This window comes from Talpa europaea (assembly GCF_964194135.1).
Source record: "Talpa europaea genome assembly, chromosome: 3".
Classification (NCBI taxonomy): Eukaryota; Metazoa; Chordata; class Mammalia; order Eulipotyphla; family Talpidae; genus Talpa; species Talpa europaea.
Genome location: NC_140069.1, coordinates 81443137 through 81468148, shown reverse-complemented (window position 1 = coordinate 81468148; position 25012 = coordinate 81443137).

Here is a 25012-nt window from a genome sequence, read left to right as displayed (position 1 = left end):
CATGAATTATATGGATACGAAGAGGGGAATGAGGAAGTGTTGGTGATTCTGTGTGTGCACCTGCATGCATGTTAAAATATTAGTGTCCACCTCCTTTGTCTTCCACTGAGAGCTGCAGAAACAAATGGTAGGCAGTGAATGACAACCTGTACTCTGACATCTCTATACTTCTTATAGCAACATGGAGAAAGGTAAGGCAAATCTTCAGAAATATACTGTAATGAATGAATCAATCAAACAAACAATCAAACTCTGGGTGGGATTGGACTTCGTGACAGATTACATAGAATTGAAACAGATAATTAGCTGGAAGAAGAATAAAATACAGGTATTCTTTAAACTGATAAATCATTTATTCCTTAAGATACAAGTCTTCACTAACATAATAAATTCCCTATGTCAGCAATTCACTAGAATCCTCTGGGATAAAACAACTATTGACTGAATTCTGGGATTTAAGAAGAAAGGAAGTCTCCTGTGGTCTTCTAGTTCATAGTTGTAATAAAATATTAGGGACCACGGAGTCTGAGACTTGAAAGTAGAGTTTTAAACCCTATGGTTCTTAAGAAGGGCTGCACACCACAATTACCTAGATGATCTTTTCAAAATAGGTATGATTCAGCCCACCTTCGACACATGAATGAAGTTCAGATATGAGCACTTTGAAGATGTTTCACTATGGATGTCAACACACAGCCCTAGTGAGGACTACTGGTAAAGTGCATATAAATGACAAGAAACACACAATGGCAACAACCATAGCAACTGCTTTGCAGCTTATAAAGTGTCTTCAATTGCATTTTTAACCTAATTTTCCTAATAACCCAGTGAGATAAGAAACATCATACCCATTTTAAGAAAGAAGAAACTGAAGCTTTGAGAGGTATAGTACATTTCCCATATTTCCACTGCACAGAAGCAACAAAGATAAACTCAATCCCTATTCTTCTGATTTTCTAAGTATTTAAATCATCTCAGCATTAAGTTCCTTACGTGACCAGAATATGTTCCAACATTTCTTTTTCCTACATTGTTGACTACAGTTCCTTTCTTATGTATCCTAACCAGTAGAATCCTATTCTTGAAAACACAGTTTTCATACAGAAATACTGGAAAGATTATGGGAATTTGGATCTAGTAATTTAGCTATGGGATGAGCAATATTGGCAGCTATCTCTTTTTGGTAACTCCATAATAACATCCTGTTTTGTTTTGTTTTTTCTCACTGCAAAATGTACACAGGGAATTTTCAATGATGTTTTGAGGGAAGGTCATTCATCAGATTAATGTTGTATTAATATTGGAGGGAAGTAATTAGTCTTAAAAGCCTAAGTCTTTCCTTGCCTAGAAGTTATGCAATATGTTGACTAGCTATTAACTTCTGAACTCAAAGCTTTAAGAATAGATGTGTAGATATTCTTATTAGGGAATTTTAATTACCTGGGCAATTTCTCAGGGAAAAAAATGCATTCCTGAATTAACAATTTTCAAATACCAATCAATAACTTAATTATATTTTCATTTATGGTATAAAGGAGTTTATAAGAATTTCTTGTTGGGGGAAGCTCTCCAATCCCTTCCTTTCATCCTTCCTCAGAACACAAGATTTTCTTCCTGATGAGGATTCTCATTCGCTCACATTTTAAAAAGTACATTTCCTTCTAGAATTTTTCTTTTCCTCTTTGTCTTGACAACTCATTACTTTGTCCTTACTTTCATGGGATTTATCTACATAGAATAATTTCTTTCAAAATAATGTTGACCTTTAAAAAAATCCCTTAGGTAATTCTCAAAGTTTCTGGTGGTCAAAGAGAGCAAGTTGACAATTCAATCACAGTGACAACTTACCACAAAAATCATGGACGCAGTAACTTTGAGCAAGACATACCCTAAAGGATTGAGTTCTAAACTTTATTTTTAGGCAAGGCATTATTCAGTGGCAACTTTAAATTAGAACTAACATAACTTTCAAGTGAAGTCTCACATTAGCCTGATTTGTTTTTCAGTTCATCCATCTAAGAAATAGAAGAATTGAGCCTATTTATCAGCTTCCAACTCCTCTTTATTTTTTTCTAACCTATTATTCAAGGTGACTAAACTCAGGATTGTCACCACCTGACTTAAACATTGAGAGGTGAATTGTGGAATGATACCATTTAGCTCACATTGTTGATGTGCCTGCGGGAAATAAAGCTTGGTAAAGGAAAAAGAGAGCCAACTCTGATATTTATTTATCTCAGTGCCCTTTCTGATATCTATTTATCTGGATGAACTGTCTAAGGAATGACTTGTACTATAAATATATTTTTCTAAGTTGTGGTATATGAGAGAGAAGATGAACTGCTTCTACATTGTCAAATGAAGACTTTCTCAAAGACTGCATGTTTATTCAACTTGCTTTTCATTAAAAAGGTAACTTTTAAGTCCTACATTCTACTTTATTCCATTCTCTTTCAGCTTTTTAAAGCTATTATCCTTTGAGGACAAATGCTTAAGCTGCTTTAAGAGATTATAGCTCCACTGTCCACCAACAACATATGTTATTCTTTGAATGTTAGACTGTGATGAAGACCTGAACTGGTAAATTAGTGGTGTGTATGAAAATCAAATGTTGTATGGGTAGTTAGCCAAACCACCATTGTTATTCTCCACATAAATAATAAGTTGATCTGCTGAAATAAGTTTTTTTAAGATAAATAATATTAAGAGCCATATTTATCATAGTACAGATGCTAGATAAAATTGTCAGAAGAGCAGCCTGACAGAATATACCCCTTTAAAAGTAAACTTTATATTGACAGCAGTTAACCTTGATGGTTATTATTTATTACAGGACAAGTCATAATCACCTTGGAATAGTAAAATCCTTTAAACTCTTCTGTGAGGAAAACTATTGTCTATGTTTGGAATATGGAAGTAACATAAGATAAAAATGATCCTATGTGGAAAGTGTATAAAATGCCTTTGAAAGATGCTATTAGATCTTGTGTATGGTGAATACAAGACCGAAGCATACCACTTAAACAACAGAAGTGTGTTTCTAGTATAGAAAATTTAGATATCATTCTAGCTCAACAAAAGGTAACTAAAAGTATAGAAAACTGTTTGAATATCTTCCAAAATTGCTCAGATCACAATAGAAAACAGCAGCAGCAGTGACAACAGCACACAAACCATCTGTGAGAGAAAAGAACTTAAAGAAATAATAACTACAAAAAACTAAAAATCGATTAGATGAGAAGTGTAAAACTAAACATATTTGCCATAGCACATAAAATAGAATAAACACATGAATAAAAAAATGAGATTCAGTTTAGAATAATTTTTTAAAAAAGATTTATTTATACATACAAGATCTTAGGTACAGGACAGAGGTGCGGGTGGTAAGAGGATTCACCAGAGAGAGAGTGGGGAACAGAACAGGTGGATTGGTGAAATATACTGCTGAAGGGAGCAGCAGGCGAGACAGAAGAGGTCTGCTGTGCCATATGGGTTATTCAGGGATCGAACTCACGCTGTGCTGCCATGGCTGCGAATAGCTTCATAGTGCCATGACTTAACCTCTTGTGCCACCAGGGAGGCCCCAGTTTAGGATAATTTTTAAGTCTTATGTGGTCTATAAGAGACTTACCTAAAACAATGTGACTTTGAAAGTCTTAAAAAATGAGAATATACATAGCATGCAAATGTAATCTGCAAGTAATTATGCATGCCAACATTATATCAGAAATAATCTTGAGGTTTAAGAAAAATGAAATCTCTCTAAAATTTTTGGTTTATTATAATGAAGAATTCTAGACAGGGTCCTCCCTGGTGATGCAAAGGGTTAAGATGCAACCTATGAAGTTATCCACAGCCACTGCAGCAAGAGTTTGATCCCCGGCCAGGGAGATACCCACATGGCGCAGCAGACCTTTCCTGTCTTGCCCAATGCTCCCCTCAGCAGTGTACTTCAGTCAGTCTGCCTGTTCTGTACCCTACTCTGTCTCTGGTGAATCCACACCTCTGGCCTGTTCTTGTATGTATAAATAAATAAATCTTTATTTTTTAAGATTTATTTATGTATACAAAAACTGGGGTACAGCTCAGAGGCATGGGAGGGTGAGAGAGTTCACCAGAGAGAGCGGGGAGCAGAAAAGGCAGATGGACCAAAGACACTGCTGAGGGGAGCAGCGGGCGAGGTAGGAGCGGTCTGCCACGCCATGTGAGTTTCTTCTTGGCCAGCAGGGAATTGAACCCATGCTGTAGAGGCTGCGGACAGCTTCGCAGCACAGCGCTCAACCTGCGGTGCCACTGGGGAGGCCCTACATAAATCTTAAAAAAAAAAATTATAGACATATTAAAAGTATTAATACTATAGTAATACAAAATAAGTAAAAGAAAAAAAAAACAAAAATAGTTAGGGAAAGCCAAGAGTATTAATTAGAAAGAAACCTCAAATAATATTATAAAATATATAATATCATATACTATAAAATATATAAAATATATAATCTTTATATAAAATATATAATTTTATATATTATAAAAATATATATTATAAAATATATAATCTTCTAATTAGGTCAGAGGTGGGGGAGGTGAGAGGATTCACCAGAGACAGAGTGGGGAACAGAACAGGCAGACTGACTGAAATACACTGCTGAGGGGAGCAGTGGGCAAGACAGAAGAGGTCTGCTGCTCCGGTGGGTAGCTCCCTGGCCAGCTGGGGATCGAACGCATGCTGCAGAGGCTGCGGACAGCTGCACAGTGTTGTGCTTAACCCCTTGTGCCATCAGGGAGGCCCCGACACAGGGACTTTAAAGAGGTAAAGTTTTTATATTCCCCATACAATTGCAACCCCCTTATTTTGACCCCAATCCCTCCCCTCCCACCCCCAACCCCCATAGAGTGTCTCTGGTTCATAATTTTTTGTTGATTTTGATTTTCACTTTCTTATAGTTATTCATTTTCCTGGTCCCTTATTTAAGTTTTCTAGATTCCTGCTATGAGTGAGACCATCCGGTATTTGTCTTTTTCTTTTTGGCTTATTTCACTGAGCATGATCCCTTCCAGCGCCATCCATGTTGCTGCAAATTGCATGTGTTTATCTTTTTTGAATGCTGAGTAATATTCCATGATATATATGTACCACATCTTCTTGATCCAGTCATCTATTTTGGGGCATTTGGGTTGTTTCCAAAACTTAGCTATTGTAAATAGTGCTGCTATAAACATAGGGGAAAAAAAAAAAGATGCTGTATCTTTAGATAACAAAGTGGAAAGAAGAAAGAATACAAAGAGCCCTTGATGAAATTGTTCAGTCTTTGTATTCAGTTAATGTCAAAGCTTGTTTTACCTCTCTGCTTTCTGTAATGGGAATTAAATAATAATAATAATAAAGGTATTTCTTATTAAAAAAAATAAACAGGTAAAGTTATATAGAGTTCATTAAGGTGGCTCATTATCCACTGTGACTGGTAGCCTTATGAGGAAGTTAGGCTATAGATCTCTGCAGAAGAAAGGCTGTTTGAAGAATTGTAAGAGAATAATATTTGAGTCACTCAATTTGGTTCTTTCTTAGGACAGTCCTAGCAAAATAAGACACATAACTTTATAAAAAGAACAACATATCACATTAGTATCAAGAAAAATATAAAAATATAAGAGGAAAATTCACGATTTACAATAGCATCATGGAGAACAGATACTTAGGGGTAAACTTGGAAAGAAGGGTAATTGTGAATGAACTTTAAGACTCTACTGGGGGTTTAAAAAATATTTGATTGAAAAAGGACTCCTCTTGCATCTATGTTATTGGATAAATAATTCATTATAAAATTGTCAATTTCTTTAAATCTACCTATGACTTTAATGCAAAAATAAATCCAGTCCAAATGAAACTGTTTTTGAACCATGGGTTTATTCTGATGGTCCTATCAAAAACTATGAGAATAATTAGAAATTAAAATAAATTCATTTTTTAAATCGTGCTTATTGAAGTAAAAGATTTACAAGACTATGTTTCAGGTGTATAGTTTCACTCTGCTACAAATGCATGCTATTAGTGCTACATACCACGCCTACCAAATGGCACTAATAATCCTTCATTGAGCTCCTTTCCCCTTTGCTTTTACTCCCTGCCCCCTTCTGATAGCTTTAGTCCTGCTCAGATTTCAAAAGTTTTTTTTTGTTTATTCCTTTGCTTTGTTTTTTATATTCCACATAGGAATGAAATCATTCAGTATTTCATTTTTTCCTTGTTATTTTCTTGCTTAGCATAATTTCTTCCAGTTCTATCCATACAGTAGCCAAAGGTAAGATTGCATATTTTTCTAAATATCTGAGTAGCGTTCCATTCTCTCTATAGATCACATCTTTATCTATTTCTCTCTCAATGTGCATTAAGGATATTTCCATAGCTTAGCTACTGCAAATAATGCTGCAATGAAGACTTGAGTGCAAATTCCCATAAAGTTAATGTTTTTGCATTCTTTCAGCAAACACCTAGCAGAGGGATATCTGGATCTTATAATTTTAATATTTTGAGAAATGTCCATATGGCTTTCCAAACAGAATGGACTAATGTTAAAATTACTGAAAACAAGAAGATATAAAGGGATACTTTTAGGGCCTCCCCTGGTGGCGCACCGGTTGAGTGCTGGGCTACGAAGCTGCCTGCAGCCTCTGCAGTGCCTGTTTCATCCCCGACCGCCAGCAAGGGTCCCACATGCCACGACAGACCTCTCCTGCTGTGCCCGCTGCGCCCCTCAGCAGTGTATTTTGTCAGTCTGCCTGTTCTGTTCCCCACTCTGGCTCTGGTGAATTCTCTCACCCTCCTGCGCTTCTGACTGTACCCAATACTTGTATAAATAAATAAAATAAATCTTTATAAAAAAATAAAGGGATACTTTTAATCTTGAGATAATAAAGACCTTCCCTAACCTGAAGTCAGGAAGATATATAACTCTATGTTTTAAATATTGAATATATAAAAATAGAAAACTTTTATACTGCAATAAACACCATAGACAAGGATAACAAAAAATCTATAATTAGTGTAAAAAAAGAATTGTTATTTGTAGTATACAGAACATTTTTATTTGAAAGGAAACATGATTTTTGAAAGGCAAAAATATATATAAAAGGCAATTCCTCAAATAAATAAAAATGTTCAGTGAAATATATATTAATATATTTATATCTATGTATATTTCAGCCTTATTAGTAACCTAATGAGCACAAGAAAACACAATAATGAGATATCACCATCTTTCTAACTAGTAAATGAAAAAGACTGATCAAAATCAGATTGGCAAGAGAATGGAAATTGATTTTCTCATATATTGTTAGAGGGAGTTATATTAACTGATTTTTTTTTTCAGAACACAAATTAGAAACATATGTCAAAATTTGAATATGCAATTACACTTCTAAGCAATTTTTCTGAGTGTATAAACATACCTGATCATAAGGACTTATGAACAATGATGTTTACTGCCTTTCTACTTCTTTGATTTTTAAAAAAATATATTTTACTATGGAACATCTTTAAACATACAAGAGCAGAGAGAGAATGGTATAATGAAACATTAGTAAATAACCCAATTCCAACAATTGCCAACATTTTGCTAATTTTATTTCATATATTTTCCCCTGCACTATTATTTGGGGGACTTTGCACTATTTCTTGGCTGTTTAGTGTGTTAAAATAAACCTTAAACAATACACTCCATAAATACTTTAGGAAGTCTACTTAAGAAATACTTTGTAATAAAACTATTAATAGAATAAACTATTAATATCTTATATTCAGTTCTTATTTAAATTTCTTCTCTTTTCTAAAAAAAATTGTATAGAATTGGCCTGTTTGAATTACAGTATTAAGTTACACATATTCAATTTGGTTCATTATGTATGTCTTTTACTTCCTCTTTCTCCTCAGCAATAACTCTCCCTCTTCCTCTTACTTTAAATCTATGACAGTTGGGCCTCCCTGGTGGTGCAGGGGTTACAGATACAGCAATATCAAGCTATTGCCAGCCACTGCACCATAAGTTCAATCCCTGGCCAGGGAGCTAACCCACACATGGTGCGGCAGACTTCTCTCGCCTCACCCGCTGCTCCCCTCAACAGTGTATTTCAGTAGATTCACCTGTTCTGCTCCCCACTCTCTCTGGTGAATCCTCTTACCCCCACACTTCTGGCCTACACCCCAGTTCTTTTATGGATAAATAAATCTTTAAAAAACAAAAACAAAAACAAAATCTATGATAGTTCCTCCTCTCTTTTTTAAATGCAATTTATTTATTGCAGAACTTTGCAATTTATACTATGTGATTTCCCACAAACTGAATTTGGTGATTGCTTTCCAGGATGTTATTAACTTGTTCTTCATTTTCTTATATAAAATGGTAGAGATATTGCATACGGGATGCTACATATTTCTGTTGCAAAAATGCCTGATTGTTCTATTTTAATTGTATTAAGATCCAGATGGGCCAGATGACATCAGTATGTGGAATATATTATAAAGTCCCCCAACAACTTCTCACTAATTGTTTTATATCCATGTTGATAGTTGCATAAAAGCATTATTTCATTAGGGATTGCAAAACTGTAATTTTTCTAATTCTATGATTACATTTGCATTTATTAGCTGGAATTCTTTAAAGAACTTTCCATTATCAGCTAATTGATTACACTGAATATACAGCAAACCCTGGTTTGATTCTGTCTCTTTATTTGTTGTATTTTAGAATAATGAGTTGGTTTCCAACAAGTCTCTAGTGATGATCATAGTGTGTGTTTGGTACTTATATCATTACGAATTTGTGGATTTTCATATTCTTAATGTACTTTAATCACTCGAAGCCATTAGTCTTTTGATGCACAAATAATCTATTTTGGTTGAGTGGAAAGCCCATTTTAAGTGGACTCTACTCATTTTTTGACACAATAACTCCAGTTATTTTTAGAGACATTTTTTGCTTTCTGGCACATCTAAAGATCTAAAGCTCTGAAGATTGACCCAAATTCACCCATTTTTCCAAAGAACTTACTGTTTTCTTTGTGGGAAATAGTATTTCAAGATAGAAACTAATCCCGAGGATGCACAATTCTTCTGAATTATCATTCTTGTTTGGTCACAGTTAGTAACTATGTATTTTAAGGAAGGATTAAAATAAATCAGTATTTCCTATTTGAGTTAAGGTTATAAGATTTTACTTAATTTCTTTCATTTCTATATCTTTTTCACTAAAAATCATGGTTCATACTGACATTGACATAATAACTTATTTGCTCAGTCTGGTAATACACAAGTAATAGTTTCATAATAACAAAATTGTTATTACAACATACTGAATATAAGATTACTTTGCAATTCATTTTATCTAGAGTCCACATCTATCTGACTAAAGACTTATAGTCAAAAATACTATGTTCTGGAGTCAATTGAAATAATTCTCTGTATAGTTATGCAAACAACTGAACATAGTGTTAAATTTATTAATTTAAAAAATTTTAAATTCAATGTTTACATGGTTTGAAAGCTAAACCTATAACTAGGTATATTTAAAAAAATTCTAGCTTCTATTGTCTTTCTCCACACTGTTTTGTCCATTCATCTATAGTAAGTATTTTTGTTTTGTTTTGGTTCTTTCCATTGCACTCTTTTGAAAATATAAATACCAAGAGTGCAAATGTACCCACCTATTTTTTTTAAAGATTTATTTATTTATTTTATACAAGAACCGGGTACAGGCCAGATGTGCGGGAGGGTGAGAGGATTCACCAGAGACAGAGCAGGGAACAGAACAGGCAGACGACGAAATACACTGCTGAGGGGAGCAGCGGGCATGACAGAAGAGGTCTGCTGTACCATGTGGGACACTCGCCGGCTGGCCAGGATCGAACCGGCGTTGCAGGCTGCAGACAGCTTCACAGTGTTGTGCTCAACCGCCTGCACCACCAGAGGAGGCCCCCCACCCATTTTTTGATACATATATCAGCATATTATGTTTACTATTTTGGACCATTCTTTCACTTAACATTATATCCCAGAGATCATTTCATACAAGTACACTGAAAGTTTCTTATTTCTTTGTAGAGGTGCATAGTACATTTTTGCATGTATGTCCCACATTTTATGTAACTGATTCCTTGTTATTTTAAAAAATAATGCCCTGATAAGTAGTCTTATATATATGTCATTTTGTATATTTTCCAGGATGTTTTTAGATATATTTCTAAAAGTGAGCATCTTGAGATAAAGACTGAATGCACTTGTAATTTTGGTAGATACTGTCAAATTCCACTCCATAGGTGTCATACTTCGATGCATGACTTCGCAGTTGTATTATTTTTTATATTTCCACTTTTATAGATAGTTAAAATTGAAAAGCCAAAAACCTATGAAATATTTCATATCTTCAATTTTGGCTTAAATAAATTATGATGTATTAATATATTAGGGAGCCATTAAAATAATACCAAAATATACTTACACTCTTAGAAATATTTTCATCACATAGTGTCAAAACTGCAGAAAGATTTTAAACTAAAACTTTAATATTTGAGTTGTTTAATAGACATATGATCACTCAAGCTATTTCTTTCTTCTTGAGTGAACTTTGATAATTGCTGCTGTCTTTCAAAGAATTTCTCCATTTCATCTAAATTATCAAATGTATTAGCATAATTTGATTGTATTTTCCCTTATACTTTTTATGTTTGCAGAATCTGTTAATGCCACTTCTCTCATTCCTGATATTGATAATTTATGTATTCTCTTTTCTTCCTCTAATCAGTTTGGCTTGAAATTTATCTATTTTATGGATATTTTCAAAGGACCAGCTGTTAGTTTCACTGAATTTATCTAATGTTTTCCATTTTACTGATTTCTGCTCTGATGTTTATTATTTCCTTTGTTCTCTTATTTTGGTTTTAATTTGCCTTTACTTTATAGTTTCTCAATGAGAAAGCTGATATCATTTCTTTTTTTCTAACAAAAACACCTGGGGCTATAAATTTCTGGCTCTATGAACTGATTTAATAATATCCCATGATTTCTGATAGGTTGTATTTTCATTTTGTCCAAAATACTTTCTGTTTTCTCCTTTTACTTCTTCATTGGCCTATGTTGAATTTATAAGCGTGTTGTTTAGTTTCTCATTATTTGGGATTTCCCAGTAATACTTCTTTTATAGATATCTAACTTAATTCCATTATAGGCAGATAACATAATTTATATGATATGAAAAATCAGAAATTTATCGAGACTTGTTTAATGACCCAGATTATGGACTATATTTTTTAGGTATATTTCTAAATTGTATTAGATATATTAGATATATTTTTAAACTGTCTTGTGTGCTCTTGAACATAATGTATATTCTGCTTCTGCTGGGTAGCATAAGCAGGCAGAAGGACCGAAGTACACTGCTGAGGGGAGCAGCGGGCAGCAGGAGAGGTCTGCGCTCCATGTGGGACCCTCCTCCGTTGGCCGGGGAGCAGCGGGAGATCGAACAGGTACTGCAGAGGCTGCGGGCAGCTTCACAACCCAGCGCTCAACCGCTGCACCACCAGGGAGGCTCAGGTAGCATAATCTTTAAATGTTACTTGGGGCAAGCTGATAATGCTATGTAAATCTGTATCCTTACTGGTTTTGTTTGCCTTTTCCATTGATTTTTGAGGGTGAGATTAAATTCACCAAGTATAATTAGACACTTTTCTGTTTCTTGCAAATCTGTCAGTTTCTGCTTCATAGATTTGAAACCCTCTTATTTGGTGCAAAAATGTTTAAAATCGTTTTGTCCTCTTTTGAATGTGTGAGCAGTTACAAAACAGTTTGCTGTGGCTCAATTTATGTAAAAGTATGACTCTGCAGCTTAATTGCAACATAACTTTGTGTACTTTTTAAACCTCAGTATTCTTATCATTAAAATGAAAATAGTGGGGTCTGACAAGATGGTGGCAGAGTGATGATATTGGACTTACCTCACCTAGACGTTCACAACTACATTCAGTGGAATGAAGTAAATAACCCCGGAAAGATAAACAGTTGACTGTGATATATACAAGGAACAGTGGCTCCAGCAGAAAAGTATAGGAAAAAATAACTGTGTTTGCCTCAATTCCAGGACAGCACAACATAGAAAAGAAAGGGGTGGCTGCCATATAGAGCATCCTGCTATAGTTGTTGTCTCACAGGCATATACCCATATTGGGGACTCTGAAGAACAGCACTGTGCTGGATAAGGAGGCGCACAGAGTTAGTATACAGGATAGAGGGTGCACTACTGGAGAACTATAGGAGCAGGAGTCCAGAGTGAAAATTATTGGCTTGACCCTGATGCTCCAGTATAGAACTGCTGGACATGAACAGCTGGCAGCAGTGGGAGGTGGGGTGCATGGGGTGGGAGTTCTTGCTATGTTGTATCACCTGTGTCTACTTATAGAAGAGGCAGCTATTATTTGTAGCCTGAGGCTATGATATTCAACAAATCTTCCATCCCCCTACCCAGAGCCAAAGTAAAGACAGCAACTGAACATTTCCACTAGTGAGAACTTAAGTACCTGGATCTTAGCAGGAGTGAGTACCAAAGGATAAGGCTCTGCACTGGAAAAGCGAACAGAACAATATTCATTTTGTGACTGTGTCTCAGCTACTGAGCACTGCAGTCAGTGCTCAAACATTGCTTAGAAATAATGGCTGGTATAGGTATTTGGTTTGAGAAGTTGGTATACAAGGTATTTGGTTTGAGAAGTTGGCCTAGTGGAGGAATCACATGGATGCCAACCACACAACTCTGGGGCCCATAACACAGTAGGAAGCGCCGATCCCTGATAGTTGTTAGAGGGAACCCTTTGGCTACCTACTGTCTCATTTTCTTTCTGCCGATTACCCCTTGACCAGTGCTCCAGCTCCTTGAGCATTTGCAAAAGCAACACTCTGAAAATTTATCCCTATTACAACCTATAAAAACTAAAAATGAGGAGTCTGGCAAGACAGTGGCAGACTGAAGACACTGGGCTCACCTCTTCCATATACTTACAACAAGGTTGTAGTAGAACAAAGCCAAAAAACACCTGAGGGAAAATGCAAGACCACAGCACATAGTGGGGTCAATGGTTTGATGATAAGAGGTAGGAAAAATGTTAAAAGATCTCTATTTATAGTGATAATGGGGCAGTAAATACACAAGAGGGAAGGGTGTGCTGTTCGGGGCACTTTACAGTTGTTAGCTTAGGCAAACAACAACATTGGGGACTTTTGAGACCCAGCACTGCACTGGATAAGGGGAGCACAGACAACACCCAGAACAGAGGGTGCAGTGATAGAGAGCGGCGGGCCTTGGGATGCAGAGCAAGGATTACTGGCATGAGTCTGAGACTCTCACTGCAGAACAGTTAGACCTGAGACAGCTGAGAGAACCTGACAGACAGGTTGGATCACTTGTGTCTCCTTATACAAGAGTTACTATTTGAAGCAGAGGCTAGGATATTCAAACACCTGCCACCCCCACTCCCACACCAAGAATAAACACCCCCCCCCAAACAAAACACCCACAACTGAACATTTGAATTGTGTCATTCTTATGGATTAAGGTATGTATAATCCATAGTCATTCTGACAGTGAATCCTGTTATCTCTGCCTTCAAAACTTAGCCCTTAACTTTTTACTTTCTCAAATACCATTAGCCTAGCTTAATCCACTATTATTTCATACCTAGGTGATAGTAATAATATCCAATCAGGTCTCCCTATCTGACCTTAGTTTACAGCAATCTTTCTCAACATAGTAGCAAGATGTATAAAGTTAGAATATAACTTATGTGTTCTCTGATTGGTCTTCTCCAGTAGATTCCCATCCCACTCAAAATAAAACTCAAAATATCTACTATTGTTTTCTCATTCATTTAGTCTTCCCTCTGCCTGGGATGCTCTTCCTCCACTACCTTCATGTCTCGTTTCTTTATTTCCTTCACATCTTTACACCCTTGACTTCAACAAAACTTAAATTGGCCATAGTCTTAGCTCTGGCTACCATAATAGACTACCACAGCCTGGGTGCTCACAGTTCTGGAAACTAAATATCCAAGATCAAGGTGCCAACAGGGTTGGTGTTTGGTGAGATTCCTTTTCCTGACTTGTAGACAACCACCTCTTTTTTTTTCCTGAGCATTTCACAAGGCATTTCCTTGGTATGTGATGTGGACAGAGAAATCTCTGTCTCTTCCTCTCTTTATAAGGCCACTAATTCCATTATAAAGGTACTGCCCTCAAGAATTCATCTAAACTTAATTATATCCCAAAAGTCCTACCTCCAAATACTACCACACTGGTGGTTAGGATTTCAACATATGAATTTTAGGGGACATTAACATTCTTACTGTAATAATTACCTCCTATTTCCCATCCCTACTTTTCCCTAAACATCTCTCTTAAAATGCAGTATATTTTACTTATTTGTCTTATGGATTATTTGTATTCCCTATTAGATTTATACATCCATGAAAGTAAGATTTTCAGTCTTTTATTTACTTATTTTGTAGCACTTAAAAAATGTGTGGCACATAATAGATGCTCAGCAAATATGTGTTGAATAAATACATGTCCAAAATGTGTTAGAATTTAAGTTGGTCATACATATAAAGATGTGACCCTTGTGGAAATATTCTATAGGAAATCATTATATTATAGTCACATCCACAACAGTGGATAGTCACATCTTAACAGTCAATTGGTGAATTTATAAATTAAAGTTCCTCTTTGGAAAAACACCTAATTAATAAAGTTGTAACAAATAAACTAAGTTATCTAAAAACAGAGTAGCAAAGTAATTTAAATTCCAGTGCTGAAGTGGTATCTGTTTATTATAACAAAGGCTTTCCCCCCTTTGCTTTAGAATAAACAACTGTGACAAATTGCCTCAATATTTTCTTTAGTTATGCTCGTAATATATTTTAAGCAACATAATAGGCTTACATTACCCATCTTGTTTTCAATATCCATCTGGAGACCATTATGTAAATGTTTCTTAAAAATAAATGATGCTGTTTAGTATACAATGTATGATGTTTGTTGCTAAAATGATGATTATGTAAAAGAAAAAGTCATTGAATCACCTTAAAAAAAGAATTCAATTCTAAAAGAATTATAAATAGGAAATAACTGATATAATTAAACTAATATCAGAAACACTCTACTTGAATTTATAAAGATGGTATAACTTGGAAGAGGTTTTAAGTTAATAACAGAACATATTTTCTAAGTTTTTCAAGAAATGCAATTTAAGGAAGACTCTGAAAACTAACAGTTAGGCAACTGAACTCTGATATAGGGGAACTTATATTGAGATAACCCAATGTGGGACTTTGTTTCTGAAAGACCCAATGAGTACAAGGAGGAAAGGATCCTTGTGATTATTGACTATTTTAGATATTTCATGAAGTGCAACAAAGTGATGGGACTTAGTAATAATTTTACATTTTCTCACTCTTCCCAAAATTGCATTTTCTTTTGTGGATTTCAAACTGTAAAAATTTTGCATTGTCTTTGTAGCCTATTATATTGAAAGACATTTACAGAAGACAAAAAGTACACAACATCAAATCAAGCAGTTAGGGACCACATTATAGATGGACTTGTGTCTCAGGCAGATTCCTCTAAGAAACGCTTCAATCCTCTATTTTGAGTTAAAGGTGAGCTGTCATTTTCACAGATAAGACTTGTGAAGTCTTAGCATTTAATTTAACTCCTTTCTTACATAGGAAAAAAGTGTCATAAGGAACTTTCCCGTTGTCACAAATGCCAGGTTACATGAGACCTGGACTGGACCCCATCATTGTTATCAATTAGTTTCCTTGCTGTCACTTGGGACTCCAGATACTTATTTTCTTACTGGATGAGACTGGTAAAGTAAGCACACACACACACACACATCCATATGCAGATACACAAATACTTATATGTCTAATTTTGTTTATGTAGCTTAATTCCATTCACAATGGGGAGAGAACCAGGTTTAAGGAGGCTAATGATATGTGCAGTCACATGAATATTTGGTTAGCATGTGCACTTGGTCTGCTTCATGGGCACCCAGTTTTCTTAGCTGCACTTAGTAGTGATAAAGTGTTGCTTAAAGCTGATGAAAATGGTGCATGAGTCCTTTTCCTTTTTGGCAGCTGACATTTGGAAAAGATCAGAATCATACAGTGACTTTGGCTCCAAGCACAAGGACCTCAAATTGCTCTGTAAACCTGCAGAATAAAACCAGGATATGGTAAATAGCACATTTGCTGCCTCATTACTTTCCCAAATAACAGCAGAGATTGGGTGTGAGAGGCATGATAGGATATTGACACAAGTTGTGAAGAATCAGGGGGAAACTCGCTTAAAAATAAGAGGACATTGCTGAGAAATACATTGTCTATCACCATTTTGAGATTTTCTGCCTTTTAATGATGTGATATTCTTCCCAAATTTTAAGGGCTGTTTCTATCATTAACATTTTCTATGGATGGTATTTTGCCTTTTATAGTGTTGAAGATGCCTCCACTAAAAATGTTTAAGGACAAATACAGTAGTTCATCAAAATCTAATTTTATTTGGGGGGCCCTCATTTTCCTTTGCATGTACTACTGAGATATCAGTTCAGTAACCCCACAAAGACTGGCTTCTCTGGGTGGTGTATCTACTTTCTTTGTGCTAGCCCATTCTTTTCTGCTAATCAGAGACGTGTGTTTGTGGTTTAGTCTAAGAAAGTGATAGTGTACAAGGACAATAATATGGGGTAAGTAGTGAATGATTTCCTTGAGCTCTAAGAGAGTGCACTAAAGATGGAATTTGTAACCCCAATAAGCAAGGGGCATTGTAACAAGGGTCCTGGGGATAAATAGGAGAGAAAGCCAGCACTGTAAGAATGTCCTTCTGCACAGAAATGGAACTTTCTTAAGCAACAGTACTTGTCCATATTGTTTTTCCCAAACTTGGAACATCATAAAAATTCACGCAGCTTGCTAGGTTCAAATACAAATAACTATTATAATGTAAAATAGAAAGTACTAGAAAAAGCTTACTCTCTCCCCCAAATGCTGTAACTTCAAAGTTAAATATGTAAGAAAACAAAATAAAATTAGAGTTGGAATGAAAGCACATACGAAATGCATTTTGAAATGCTGGGGGATCTTTCAAGAGTAGTGGAGAAAACTACAAGGATTTCTAAAACAGTGAAATGAAATACTGATGCGGGCTCTGGAGATTGCCTAGGAAATCTTTCTTGGTTATAGTGAATATGCTGGCTTTGCTTTTAAAAACATCTACTTAAACCTACTTCTAGTAAGCAGAGACAAAAAATAAATAATTCCCAGATGTGTTTTAAGTGGGGATTCCACATGTGATTTATTTCCTGCCAATTAATTGGATGCTCTCAAATGTCACCTGTATTCAGAAATGAGTTAACAGAGCTCCGTCTGGTGTGTGAGATTGGGGGGTGGGGGCAGATTTAGCAGGATTTACATGATTTGGGGAACAATAGTGGGTCCGAGGTCCCAGATCTCAGCTATGCGAGACTGATCCAGGGGTCAGAAATTGGCTCTTGAATTCCCTCCAAGAAGCCCCAATTCCTTTGGCAGCCCAGCTCCACTCTGTGTTCCTAAAGTCACTCCTTCTGGAGGTTAAGCCTAGAGTTTGCTCCTATAGCTCCTGTAACAATTTTGTAAATACCCTTTTTAACCTGTATTAAAATACATTCTAATTTTCTGAGTTAAATTCCTTGTATTAAATTCTTTTATGCCGAAATAGCTAAAGTATGTTTTGTTACCTACAACTGATTACATATGCTTCCAGTAGTCCTGGAAGACCGTAGGAGAGCTGAGCACTAAATGTATTGAAAATCTTATTAAATGTCCCAAAGAGGCAAATTTATGGAGATAAAAAGTAGATGAATAGTGGTTGGTCAGGCTGAGAGCTGGTAGGGAGTGTCCTGGGGCAATAAGTGGAGTCATAGCTGAAGGGTACAGGGTGTTCTTTCTGGGTAATGAAAATGTCCTAAAATTGATTGTAGTCATGACTGAACAACTCTGAGTACACAAAAACCTTTACACTAAAACCTGTACACTTCAAATGGGTGAATTGCATGGTATATGTGTTCTGTCTCAATAAAGCTGTTACCAGAAAGTCTCCAGGTAACAAAATGATGATCAAGGTCCAGCTAAAATTCCATTAGCGTCAATCAAAAGTTTATTTAACAGATTTAGCATGGAAAGTTCTTTAAAGATTATTGTAAAAAGACTGTGTGTAGGACCTCCCCGGTGGCACAGCGGTTGAGCGCTGGGTTGCGCAGCTGCCCGCAGCCTCTGCAGCGCCGGTTCGATCCCCGGCTGCTCCCCGGCCACCGGAGGAGGGTCCTACATGGCGCGCAGACCTCTCCTGCCGCCCGCTGCTCCCTCAGCAGTGTACTTCGGTCCTTCTGCCTGCTCTGCTCCCTGCTCTGGCTCTGGTGAATTCTCTCACCCTCGTGCGCTTCTGACTGTACCCAGTGCAAATTGCTCTTTGTATGATCGGGAATTTATCCAATACCACCATTCGAAATTTAAGCAAATAAAGAGTAAACTTTCACGAGAGCCTTGTAGCCCACCTAATTTTTTGTTTGTTTTGTTACAAAGGACGTCACTGTCTGGAATCTCACAGTTGACGCAAACAAGATTTCTCAAATTAAATAAAGGCAGGAAGATGATTAGTCAGCACAGAAGAATTTCTAAAGTTCCGGTTAACTTTCAGTGACGTTAACTTACTCTCCTTTCATTTTTCACTGTCAATATAGGGATCTGGAAGGTAGACCATATGTGGTTTGGACAGGAAGCTTCCTATATTTCGACAGAAAACAGGGGGACTGAGTGGGGACAGGAGAGGACAACAGAGGCCAGAGGAGTGTTCCTGGTCTGGTCAGTGTCTCCTGGGTGGTGTGAGTGACTCATCTGTGTCTCTCAGGCCTATTTTCCTTGTTTGTTACAAGTTTTCAAGTGAGGTCCTGGGAAAGAGATGTATCAGCCCATTGACCTGAGAGGCTTTTCTTAAGCTCTCCACAACCGGATTCTCACTTTCATGTGTTATTATTAAAAATATTTAAACCCATGGTAACAATATGACTTTCCACTTTCAAGTAAGTTTAACTAGGAGAGAATAGGGAAAACTGTTAATGACTGAATTTGTACTGTCTGGAGGCAAAAGTTTTATTAAAAGTAAATGTATTTTAGGTGCAATCTTTCAGATTGTTTGAAAAAATTATACTAAAAACTGATATAAAATTTCAAAATAATTATCTACACATCCTACTTTCATGAAAACTGGATATTTTTCACCATTTGACAAACTTATGACTGAGGGAAATGCTGTAAGAAACTGTATCATAACTTAGACACACAGTATTTGTAAGAATTCAGTTACTGCAACTGGGCAAGAGGTGATGTTATCAATATTATCAAGTAGTGAAAATGTCTTTGGGATGCCATACTATTCAAAATTTTAGAAATTAAGATAATTTTTTAAAAAACAAGTATAATTTGCTAGTAGACTTAACAACCATGCTGATCATTTGCCAGAAGTTATTTTAAGGGAAAACTTAAATGCTTTATGTTGTGATGCACACCATTTTCTATTCTTCAACCTTTTAAGTCTCGGCCTGAAGTTAGTAGTAGCCTTCTGAAATATTGTCTGTGTGGAAATGTGTGACAGCATTGCACCCATTTTCCATGCAGTGGGGGAAATCAGTTCATTTTCAGTTTTGATCCTAAAGTGAATAATTCTAAACAACATGAAATCAATATACATTTCTCACTGGTACAGCTCAAAGAATTCTGCTACAACAAGAGGCAGACAGATTGACTCCACATCTTCACTCCAAATCCCCTCTCATCCTTAGCCTAGGCTACGGATCCTATCGGAGAAATGTATGCACCACAGGTCTCACATATCTACACAAGGAATGTTCTGAACAGAAAATAAGAGAGTTACATCACCAAATTGACCATTCCTGGATTAGAAAACAAAATCTGAGTTCTAGTTTGGTCATAAGGACCCAGGTCCAGCTCAGACGAGCTGTGACTCAGAGAGAAGAGTACATCAGAGAGAGGAATGCATTAGCTGTGCATTGTAAGAGGCAAGCAGTCAGCAGGAAGCTGGTGCAGCAGCACTGCCTAGCCCTTGTAGCTGTGTGTGAAGACTGCTAAGGAATCTATTCTAGCAAGTGCATTTAGCAATACCATAGCAAATTATTATGCTCTGTTAAAAAATATTAAATCTATAAGCACAGATATTATGTAGAGCTTTTATCTGAATAAGTTGTAGCAGGGCCTCCCTGGTGGTGCAAGGGGTTAAGTGTCAGCACCATGAACCTATCTGCAGCCATGGAGCTGACACACATGGTGCGGCAGACCTCTCCTGTCTTGCCCGCTGCTCCCCTCAGCAGTGTATTTCAGTCAACTCACCTGTTCTGTTCCCCACTCTGTCTCTGGCGCATCCTCTCACTCCAGTTCTTGTATGCACAAATAAAAAAATCTTAAAAAAAAAAATTGTGGCATAGTTTGGTATTATACCTATATTGTAATGTGTAAATGGGAAAAGATAGGAAGCTAAAACTGTTAAACTTTCTTAAGAAAATATGCATTTTTTCATGGTAAATTCCACACTACTTCATATCTGGATTAATTGTATCAAAAAGTCCTCTTTATTTAGATAAATTCAAAACAGATGGTTAATACCAGAGAATAAGTAGCATAAATAAATCAATTTAAGGGCCAACTGGAAATGTGGTTAGGGCAAGAACTGTGCATGCATTAGAGGTGAACTAATGTAAATTGAAATGATTTGAAACTTGCAGCACATGTTCTAAAGCTAAATATTGCTATAACAATTGAAGAATATTATAGTTTTTTTAAAAAAAGATTTATTTATTTATTTATTTATACAAGCACTGGGTACAGTCAGAAGTGTGGGAGGGTGAGAGAATTCACCAGAGCCAGAGCAGGAAACAGAGCAGGCAGATTGACGAAATACACTGCCGAGGGGAGCAGCGGGAGCGGCAGGAGAGGTCTGTTGCTCCATGTGGGACCCTCGCCAGCGGCCAGGGATCGAACCGGTGCTGCAGAGGCTGCAGGCAGCTTTGCAACCCAGCGCTTAATTGCTGTGCCACCAGGGGAGGCCCATATTATAGATTTTAACATCATTACTAACTGCATGATTGAATTTTAGATGCTTGACAGTAAGAATTATGATAAATACATATTTTTACAATATGCAAGCTTTCCTAAAGAAAACAGATTTATGCAGATTTCTTTTGCTAGGGAACTTTCTTTAAGTGTATAGAAAAACTTAATTTTTCTATCCCCCTTCAGTATCGATAAGGATGTCCTTATCAACAACCCCTGGGTCAATATAACCAAGAAACAATTTTTTTGAATTTTTAAATTTTTTATTGAGGAAACATTGGTTTACAACATTGTAAATAAAACAATTTTTGTAATTCATTGCCAATAAGTCAGTGATTGAAATTTTGCTTTTTTTCAGAACTAAATTTCTATAATTTTTTTTTTTAATCCTTGCATTTATCTGAAACAGGAAATATCCCTGCCTCATGAGGCAGTCCAGGATGTGATAGTGTAGTGTGTTAAACGGTATTGCATTTCTCAATGGATCCCCATGTAAATTTACGAGGAATCAGCAACTCTAGTTTACAGTTGAAAACGGTGCCCCCACCCCAACCCCTTGCCGCAACTATCTACCCTGGTTTCAAATAGTCAATTCACAACTTAGAACAACTCCTAGTGAAGGACCTTCCTTTTCTCTCGGTCTCTACCTGCTGAAGGATACCCTCAGCTCTCTTGTAATCTAATATATATGGGAGAGATGAGGAGAGAAAGGAAGAGAAGAGTAGGGGAGGAGAGGAGGAAAGGAAAAAAGGAAAAAAGATGCTCTGGTTTCAAGTTTCTCCTCCTAGAATGCTCCCATATGTACTGCCTATTTTTATTTTTGACCTTTCTAGAATAATGGGCTTTATTTATCATACATGATTTCTATAAAAGAATGTGGTAGGCAGAATAATGGCTTCCAAATAAGTTATGCCTCAATTCCTAGAAAAGTGTAAACATATTAGTTTACAAGGCAAAAGGGAATTCAGGTTGCAGATAGAATTAAGGTTGTTAATCAGCTGGACTTAAAACAGGGAGATTATCCTGGATTATCCAGGAAGATCCAATGTAATCACAAAAGTTCTTAAAAATGGAGGAAGGAAGCAGAAGAGTAAGAGTCAGAGTTAGTTTGAAAGATGCCTTCCTGCTGGCTCTAAAGCTAGGAACCAGAAGATGGAAAAACCATGGAACAGCACTTTGCCCAGGGCCAGTAGAAGGGACCTCTCTCTACCAAACCCTAGTTTTAGCTCACTGAAACTCAGGCTTAACTTCTAATATAAGGAGCAATAAAAACAACCAAATTGGATTGTCTTAAATCACTATATCTGGGTAATATGTTGCAACAGGAAGTAGAAAATTAATAGCGCCAACCCAGTGTTTTTCTGAGTACAAGGGGGAAAGTAGAACATTGTCAAACTCTCCTCAGGCCTGTCCACTTGTGAGATATCTTATAGATTGGTCACTTGGTTGGTCCAAGGAAGTGAGGCCCATGGGAATAATCTGTGGCTTTTTAGTACAACTCAAGTTGCCCTGAGCATGAAAATTGTACTCATCCTTTAAGGCCAGAAGGCATCTTTCTATGAAGGTCCTCATGAAACCCATATCAGCATGTTATCCACTTTAAAAGTTCTCCCTCTCTTAATTTTAACTTTCACAAGCAGTTATTTCTGACTTACAGTAGAAGTAATTGCCTTGCAACTCCCTTGTTTTCATTTTTTAAAGTTGTTATTGGCAAGAGTCTGAAAAGTACTCTTGTTATTGGCAAGAGTCTGAAACTCATGAGGCTAGTAATAAATTTGAGCTCAGATGACTGCAACATTTTTCTTGTTTTTTTTTTTTTCAGTGCTTACCATTATAAGCACTGCTTCATTTTAAAGTGAAAATATACCTGCATTATTGGCAAAAAATAGCAAGTATTAGTAAGAATATATAGCAATGGGGTTTTTCTACACTCCTGTTGTAATTGGTATAAAAACTTTGAAAAGCAGTTTGACATAAACCAAGAAAGTTAAACATGTACTCATTCTTAGATTTATTTTAGATCAACTCACACCCAAAAAATTCATAGATGGCATTATTTGTAGTAACTACAAAATGACCACAGCTCAAACATTCATCAAAATTAGACTTTGATGAAGAGTGACAATAAAAATTGGTGGTATATTCATACCAAAGAATAGCAACAAAAATAAATGAACTGAAATTAAGTACATTAACATTAATGAATTTCTCAAATGTCTTTTTAAATGAAAGAAACAAGACAGCAAAGTCTACATATAGTGTTATCCCATTACATAAAGTTCTGAAGTAGATAAAATTAAATAATATATCATTTAGGGATGCAGCGATATGTGGTAATATCACCAAGCCACAAAAGTCTGAATTCTTGTTCCACATGGTTATGGAGGTAGTTACACCCTTAGGAGTAATTTACCTTGATGGAAGTTGCCTATATTTAATGTGTTAACTTCAGATTTTTTTCTGGTTCTTGTACTATCTCTGAATCTGGTGGTGTAGCATTGCCCAATCTGCTGTTCCTCCCAGAAATGATCTGCCCTTTTGATTATTTCTGTTGCCTTTTTTTTTTTTTTTGAGAATAGAAAATACAGGTTATTTGAAATACTCTGCCACAGAGCAGGGGGCAATACAGAAAATATTGTCTGTGCCCAGTGTATATTTTTTTTAATCTCTTTACTCATATTATTTTCATTTGGAAATTTAATTTCAGAAAAAGAGGCACTCTGATTTGCTAGCAATAGTTAAATAAATTGGATCAAGTATCTTTTTATTCTAATAATAGAATTCTCACATTATCACAACAAAAATTTATTATGTAAGTTTTCAAACACACATAAAAATTAAGGGAATATATAATAAATCCCTATGCACTCTTCACCAGCTTCAATGATTATCAACATTTTTCATAATGTTTTCTTCTTATAATGAAATTTAGATTTTAATAAACACATTGACTTTCTTGAGTGCTAGTTTGTGTGTTGAGGTAGAATGAACATACTTTGGAATTTAATGGATTTGAAATATGTTTCAGTTCATTGCTTACATCACTTCTGTGATTTGGAGCATTTTTAGTTATTTTTTATGTGCTGGAATAAATTGCATTTTTAATAGTATCTCATATGGTTGCCTGAGGTAACACATTCTCACTCTGAATTGTAATTCAATAAGAAAAAATATATTTTCCTAAAAACAATCATTAATGTTGTTGATGGAATTAGGATTTTTTTTTTAGGGCCTAGAATTTAAAAATATTATTTGGCTGATGTTCAATATTATCTAAGGGATAATAGTTAAGATATGGTTAAAACCATTAAATGTAATTTTTCTCTGGATGTACACATTTTCACTTTAAGTTATATTAATTTTACACCTTTGGATGATTAAGTATCAGCCATTATATTTCCACATAATAATACCAACAGACCTGTTAGTCCTCTAAGCTAAATACTTGTAACTTAATTTAAATATGAAGGGAAAGGAAAGAAAATAGACTCTACTCTCCCACCACAGATGACTATCCTAAAATAGAACTAGGCAGACCAAAGTTCAATCTTAAAAGAATTTTAACATCTAAATTATAATAGTGGATTCAACATAGTAATTACTGAATTGAGCATATGTTGTACATGAAGATATTCAGAAAGATGTTGGGGCAAGCCCTAAATTTCATCCAGGGAGTGAGGACAAAAGAGCTCCCACAATATACTTTTAAAAGCACAAGAAGAAAAAGTTACTTTTTGATTACTATCCAATAATTTCTAATTTCTCTACATAATGGTTGTACATATAAATTATAAGAGAACACTGGGACTCAGCTTACTGA